Below are 8,168 nucleotides of genomic sequence, written 5' to 3' on the forward strand. Positions count from 1 at the left end.
CACTGAAAACTGAGGCAAAGAAGGCATTAAGCACTTCTGCCTTCTCCACATCGGCAGTTACTAAATTCCCTTCCTTATCCAATAGAGAGCAAAGGTTGGCCCTACCTTTCCTTTGACCATTAATGTATTTATAGAAACACTTTTTATTGTCCTTTACAGAAGTCGCCATTTGCAGTTCAAATTGAGCTTTGGCCTCTCTAATTTTTTTCCTACATTCTCTAGCAGCCCCCTTAAATACTTCCCGAGGGACCTGGCCCTCCTTCCAAAAACGATACATCCTCTTTTTATTCCTCAGTTCATCCAAAACCTCCTTGCCCATCCAGGATGGGCAATTGCCTCGTCGACTGGTCTTCCGGCACACAGGGACAGTCTGTTCCTGTGCCCTCAAAAACTCTGTTTTGAAGTTTTAGTTTTTGTTTGGTTTTTGTTTTTTATATAGTTTGTTGGTTTTTTGGGGTTTTTTTCGGGTTTTTTTTAGTTTGTGGGGGGTTTTTTGGTTTTTCGGTTTTTTTCTACTTTGTTGGTTCTTTTGGGTTTTTTCACTTTGTATTTTTGGGCTTGGGTTTTTTTTTTGTTTTTTTTTTTTGTTTTTTTTTTAGTTTGTTGGGTTTTTGGTTTTTGGGTTCTTTTTTTAGTTTGTTGGGGTTTTCTGTTTGGTTTTTTTTGTTTGTTTTTTGTTTGTTGTTTTTTTGGGGTTTTTTTAGGGTTTTTTTTAGTTTGTTGGGGTTTTTTGGGGTTTTTGTTTTTTTTTTAGTTTGTTAGTACTTTTGAGTTTTTGTTGGGTTTTTTTATTTTGTTGTTCTTTGGGTTTTTTCACTTTTTTTTAGTGTGTTGGGGTTTTTTGTTATTTTTTAGTTTGTTGCGTGGTTTTTTTTTTTTTAATTGTTTTTTTTTTGTTTGTTTGTTTTTGTTTTTTTTTTTTTTTTTTTTTAGTTTGTTTGGGTTTTTTTGGGTTTTGTTTTTTGGGTTTTTTTGTCCCCAAGTCGGGAGCTCCGTGCACTCATTTGCTGGTCCTCGAGGACAGGCCGCGGCACTAAAGCGGAACTGCAAAGGCTCGGGCGGGCGGAAACACCGCGGGGTGTGACCGCCTGGGCGCCCTGATGGCCGCGCTCTGCTTGGGGACTGTGGGGACACGCCCGAGCCGAGCCGGCATCAACTGCCGCGCTTTGTGTCTCCCATCCAGCGGCCGGCCGCGCCGGGCCCTGCTTAGCTTGGGCCACGTTCCGCTTGGCGCCACCGCGCGCGCGCGCATGCGCGGCACCCGGACAGCGGCCGGGAGGGGTGAAGGAGGGCGCAGGCGCGGGGGAATTCCAAGATTCTGGGGTACCCTGAATATAGTCAGGATTTTTTCATAGCACCTAAACGGGGGGGTTGCACAGTTTTCCTTTAGATGAGGAATGGCTCATGAAGCCCCGGGGATGTTTTCTTCCTTCCTTCTGATCTCTTCTCACTGGTGACCTGTGACAGGACCCCAGGCAACAGCTGGAACTGTCTGGGGAAGTTGAGTTTGGAAAAAATTCTTCCCCCAGAGGGCGGTCAGGCACTGAACAGACTCCCCAGGGAATGGGCACAGCCCCAAGGCTGCCAGAGCTCCAGGAGCATTTGGACGATGCTCTCAGGCACAGGGTGGGATTGTTGGGGTGTCTGTGCAGAGGCAGGAGTTGGACTCTGATCACTGTGTGTGTTCCATCTCAGGATATTCTGTGATTCTCTGCTGGATTCCCACAGCTGGAGACACCTCTGTGCACTGTGCCCTGCTAAAGGGATCCCAGCAGTGAGCAGTGTGAGTATCCACACGTTTGCAGTGATGGCAGCATTGGGCTCTCCTGGCAGCACACACTGTGATCCCATTTCCCCAGGGAGGGGCCTTTTCCTGCACATGAAAATGCCAGAGCCGACAGGTACAAAAAGAGACAATTTGAGATTCAAATCTGCCATGGGGAGGGAAAGGCTGAAAGAGCTACAGGACACATGGATGTGTTGGGAGCAGTGTGGGGGACAGGACTGGCTCTGGAGGACATGGCAGGGTGGGTAGAGGGTAGCAGGGAGCTGGGGAACGGTCACTTGGGTTTAAGCCATTTGCAGAGGTGTCCATGGCAGCAGCTGGAGGTCCTTTTGCCTTTGAGGCTGGGAGGCTCCATCACTCCACCACTGATGAACCCTCTGGAGCCAGCTGGCCCCAGAGGCCCAAAGCCAACCCATGGTGGGTCATATTTGTGCGATTGACCCTTTTCCCTCCTAATGCCTTAATTTTGATCCCATTTTCAGAAGTTGGTTTTTCAGCGTCAGGTGGGTTGTTGGTGTTTTTTTGGTGGCGGTTTCTTTGGGGTTTTCGGGTTGGTTTTTTCTTTTGGTTTTTTTTTTTTTTTTTTCTTTGGATGTGGGGTTTTGGGGTTTTTTTTTTTGTTTGTTTGTGTTGTGGGTTGAAAGCAAAATGAGTGAGAGGTTGCAAGTCAGAAATACAATTTAAGAAGAAGAAAGGAAAAAAGTAAAATAAAATAAAATAAAATAAAATAAAATAAAATAAAATAAAATAAAATAAAATAAAATAAATGCAATAACACAAAGACCACTGACAGAGTCAGAATACAACCTGAGCAGGGTGGTGGAAGCAGTCCAGATGAGGTGCTCTTCCTGAAGCAGTGATCCTGTAGAAAAGGTCTGGTAGCTCTGCTCCTCTGGGAATCCAGTGGGTAAGGGCTGCTTGTCCTGTCCCAAGTCCCAGATTATATCCAGGTGAGAATGCTTGGCTCCTCCCCCTGGGTGGAGCATCTCACAATGGGATGGTAAGTTGTGAAGTGTGTTAGAAATGGGCGGAGATAGTATTTTTCTCTTTTAAATCCCTTTATTGATCAGCTCTTAAAAGGGTGGCTCAAGGGATGGTCAGCCCTTACTGGTTTACCTTAAGGAGGAGGGTCTGTTTGGCTTTGCAGTCTTAGGTCACTGCAGAGCCGGGAGCCCCGCCCTCACAGGCGTGCTAGGAGTTCACTTTTGCCGGCCTGTTCCAGGGGTATCCTCACTCTCAGGCACTTTTTAAGTTACAGCGAGATACAAAAACCTGTTTATCAACACTTTAGGGCATAGCCAGTTCAGTATTGTCTTTTGTGGGTCCAGATTTTACGTTGGTTTGTTTTGGCGGGGGACTTTTGGTGCTAAAAATGTCCCAGTTTACACTGAGGTTTTTCTAATTTACATACCAGTGGGCCGCACGTGGCGGCACCTGGGGGCACGGGGCCGCTGGCTGTGAAGGCGCAGGGTCGGCTTGGGGCCGCCACAGCAGCGGCAGCGGCTGCCTCGTGGCGGCTGTGACGGCACGGGGCCGGGCCGGTTGTTGGCGGCTCGGGGGTCCCGCGGTGTTGATGGGGGGCTGTGTGTGTGTTTTGGCCTCCAGCGGCTCCATGGCGGGAGCGGCTGGCCTTGGTGGTTCCATGGTGGCAGCGACGGGAGGGGGGCCTGCTCTGGCAGCCTGGGGGCTGCTCTGGCCCCGACGGCGGCCGGGGTCTCATGGCGCTGGGGGGTTTTGCCGCGCTGCCCTGGCAGCGGCTCCAGTGGCGGCGACCTGTGGCCACAACGGCGGCTGGTGGCGGGCTGCCTGGTGGCCCTGGCGGTGGGCCGGAGGTCCTCTGCGGTGTTGAGAATGCTGGCTTGTTGAAGAGCGAAGCGGCTGTGTTTTGGCCCTCACTGAGACGGCGGCGAGGGGACTGCGGTAGAGGAGGAGCGGGGCCGGGCTGCTCTGCATCGGTGGCGGGAGCACAGGGACCCCCAGCTCTGACGGTGGGTGGGCTCGGCGGCGGCACCAGTGGGGGGCGCTGTCGGCTTCTAGCAAGGAAATCAGGCCCTCCTGCTTTTGCGGGGGCGCCACGGAGGTGGCCCCCACTACTACAACACAGGGACTCACAAATTATTTGAAACATTAATACACTTATTATACAACAATTAAAAGGATTTTAACACTTCAAACTTTTAACATATACTCAGGAGTTTTCTTAAACTTTATTTCTTTCACCTTTGTCAGGGCACAGTGCACAGAGGTGTCTCCAGCTGTGGGAATCCAGCAGAGAATCACAGAATATCCTGAGATGGAACACACACAGTGATCAGAGTCCAGTTCCTGCCTCTGCACAGACACCCCAACAATCCCACCCTGTGCCTGAGAGCATCGTCCAAATGCTCCTGGAGCTCTGGCAGCCTTGGGGCTGTGCCCATTCCCTGGGGAGTCTGTTCAGTGCCTGACCGCCCTCTGGGGGAAGAATTTTTTCCAAGCTAAACTTCCTCAGAGAGTTCCAGCTGTTGCCTGGGGTCCTGTCACAGGTCACCAGTGAGAAGAGATCAGAAGGAAGGAAGAAAACATCCCCGGGGCTTCATGAGCCATTCCTCATTTAAAGGAAAACACGAAACCTCCCCTGTTTAGGTGGTATGAAAAAATCCTGACTATATTCAGGGTACCCCAGAATCTTGGAATTCCCCCGCGCCTGCGCCCTCCTTCACCCCTCCCGGCCGCTGTCCGGGTGCCGCGCATGCGCGCGCGCGCGGTGGCGCCAAGCGGAACGTGGCCCAAGCTAAGCAGGGCCCGACGCGGCCGGCCGCTGGATGGGAGACACAAAGCGCGGCAGCTGATGCCGGCTCGGCTCGGCTCGGGCGTGTCCCCACAGTCCCCAGGCAGAGCGCGGCCATCAGGGCGCCCAGGCGGTCACACCCCGCGGTGTTTCCGCCCGCCCGAGCCTTTGCAGTTCCGCTTTAGTGCCGCGGCCTGTCCTCGAGGACCAGCAAATGAGTGCACGGAGCTCCCGACTGGGGACAAAAAAAACCCCACAAAAAACCAACAAACAAAAACCCAACAAAACTAAACAAAAAACAACCAAAACCAAAAAACCCAACAAACTAAAAAAAACCCCCAAAAAACCAAAAAAACCAAGAACAAAAAAAAAAAAAACAAAAAACAAAAAAAACCCAAAAAAACCCCCAACAAACTAAAAAATACCACAAAAACTCCAAAGAATCCTAACAAACTAAAAAAAAAAAACCCAAAAAAACCCCCAAGCAAATAAAAAAACCAACGAAAAAACCCTCAAAACCAAAAAAACCCAAGAAACTAGGAAAAAAAAAAAAAAACAAAACCAAAAAAACCCCCACAAACAAAAAAACCCAAAAAACACTAAAAAATTTTAACCCCCCCCCAAAAACCTAAACCCCCCCAACAAACTCCAAAACCCAAAAAAACTCAAAACCCCGAACAAAATAAAATAAAAAAAAACCTAAAAAAACCTTAAAAAATCCCAGAAAACATTAAAAACCCCCCCAAAAACCCCAAAAAAACTAAAAAAACCCCCAAAAAACCATTAAAAAAACCCCAAAACAAAAAAACCAACCAACTTAAAAAACGCCAAAAAAAACAACAAAAAAACGAACTAAAAAAATCCCAAAAAACCGACAATACCCAACAAAGTAAAAAAAAAAAAAACCAAAAAATGAACAAACTAAAAAAAAAACAAAAAACCCCAACAAAGTAAAAAAACCCCACTAAAAACCACCAAAACAACAAACTAAAAAAAATCCATAAAAACCCCCAACAAACTAAAAAACCCAAAAAAGACCAAAAAACCCCAACAAACTAAAACAAATAAACAAAAAAACCCCACCCAAACACACACACAGACACACAAAAAAACCCCAACCCACAAAAACCCCAACCAACCCCCCCAAAAAAACCCCAATCAACCAACAAAAAAAAAAAAAACCACCCCAAAAGAACCCACAAAAAACCAAAACCAACCAAACAAAAAAGCCAAAAAAACCCAAAAAAGGATGACACAAAGTTGGGGCTGTTCAGCCTCAAGAAGAGAAAATTGCATGGACACCTCAGAGCAGCCTGCAGTATCTGAAAAGGGGATGGGGCAGGATTTGTAGGAATTAGGACAAGGAGTAATGGGGTCACACTGAAATGGGAAATAGATACACAGAAGGAATTCTTTCCAGTGATGGGGGTGACGCTCTGGGACAGGTTGCAGATGTCCCCCCCCAGCTCTGGCAGTGTCCAAAGCCAGGCTGAATTGAGCATATCCTGGTCTAGTGGATAACACAAACTTCAGGGGAAAAAAAATGCAAAAACCTCACAAAAAAAGAACAACCCAACCAACCAACCAACTAAATAAATAACACCCCCCAAAGATAAAAAAAACCCCAAACCAACAAAAAAAACCTCAAAAAGCACAAACAAAAAAACACCAACCAAACAAAAACCCAACCCACAACCAACCAAAAAAAAAAATAAAACAAACAAAAAACACACAAAAAACACACACACACACACACACAAAAAAAAACCTCACCAAAAAAAAAAAAAACAAAAACCAACAAAACCAACCCAAAAGAAAAAAAACCCAAAAACCCAAAGAAACCACCACCAAAAAAAACACCAACCCACCTGACACTGAAAAACCAACTTCTGAAAATGGGATCAAAATTAAGGCATTAGGAGGGAAAAGGGTCAATCGCACAAATATGACCCACCACGGGTTGGCTTTGGGCCTCTGGGGCCAGCTGGCTCCAGAGGGTTCATCAGGGATGGAGTGATGGAGCCTCCCAGCCTCAAAGGCAAAAGGACCTCCAGCTGCTGCCATGGACACCTCTGCAAATGGCTTAACCCCAAGTGACCGTTCCCCAGCTCCCTGCTACCCTCTACCCACCCTGCCATGTCCTCCAGAGCCAGTCCTGTCCCCCACACTGCTCCCAACACATCCATGTGTCCTGTAGCTCTTTCAGCTTTTCCCTCCCCATGGCAATCTCAAATTGTCTCTTTTTGTACCTGTCGGCTCTGGCATTTTCATGTGCAGGAAAAGGCCCCTCCCTGGGGAAATGGGATCACAGTGTGTGCTGCCAGGAGAGCCCAATGCTGCCATCGCTGCAAACGTGTGGATACTCACACTACTCACTGCTGGGATCCCTTTGGCAGGGCACAGTGCACAGAGGTGTCTCCAGCTGTGGGAATCCAGCAGAGAATCACAGAATATCCTGAGATGGAACACACACAGTGATCAGAGTCCAGTTCCTGCCTCTGCACAGACACCCCAACAATCCCACCCTGTGCCTGAGAGCATCGTCCAAATGCTCCTGGAGCTCTGGCAGCCTTGGGGCTGTGCCCATTCCCTGGGGAGTCTGTCCAGTGCCTGACCGCCCTCTGGGGGAAGAATTTTTTCCAAACTCAACTTCCTCAGACAGTTCCAGCTGTTGCCTGGGGTCCTGTCACAGGTCACCAGTGAGAAGAGATCAGAAGGAAGGAAGAAAACATCCCTGGGGCTTCATGAGCCATTCCTCATCTAAAGGAAAACTGTGCAACCTCCCCTGTTTAGGTGGTATGAAAAAACCCTGACTACACTCAGGGTACCCCAGAATATTGGAATTTCTCCTTAAAACCCTTGCAATTACTCAGATCTTTGCAAGGTGAGGAGCACACCAGGGATGGGAGAGGAAAGAAAAACAAGCTGGGCTCGTGGGCAGAGCACAGGAGGAGAGCTGCTGTGCAGGGAGGGGACACATCCCAGTGGGGCACAGGTGGTGTGAGCGTGGACATCTCCACACCCCACCTTGGAGCAGCCCCCGGCTGCCTGTGATTCTCTGTCTGCCAGGTTTGGAGGTATTGCTGGGGCTGGAGCCATTCACCAGGCACGATGCTCGAGGCTTTGGTTGCCATAACAACTGGATTCAGGCTTCAAAAATAGTAACTTATTTTTCATTCAATTTGCCTTTTGCCCTCTGAGATGGATCTATTTTGGGATGGATGGTTTGCTTCAGGTGTCCCTTGGCAGCACCCTCAGCCGTGGGCTTTGAGGATGGGGGTTATTTTGTTAAAATGTGATTTATTGTCCTTTCTTTTTCCTCTCCTCTTCAGGCCCGGAGAACAGGTACAGCAGGGCACAAGAATCCTGACATAGGCTCTGCCAGAGCTCGTCATCTGGTTAAGGAATTTGAAAAAAAATCTTTCTAGCTAAGTAACAGAGCGTGGGAGAGGTTTTCAGAGATGATCTCACTCTGCATCTCAGCTTGGATCTGCCACTCTCAGCCAGAGCTTGGCTGTCCCAGATATCCTACTGAAAATGGGGTTTATTGTGTTGCCCCTACACCTCTTGGATCCTGCTGCCACCCCAGCCTGGTCTCCACTGGTGCCTTCC

Source organism: Zosterops lateralis, assembly GCF_965231275.1.
Source record: "Zosterops lateralis genome assembly, chromosome: 15".
In the NCBI taxonomy this organism is placed as follows: Eukaryota; Metazoa; Chordata; class Aves; order Passeriformes; family Zosteropidae; genus Zosterops; species Zosterops lateralis.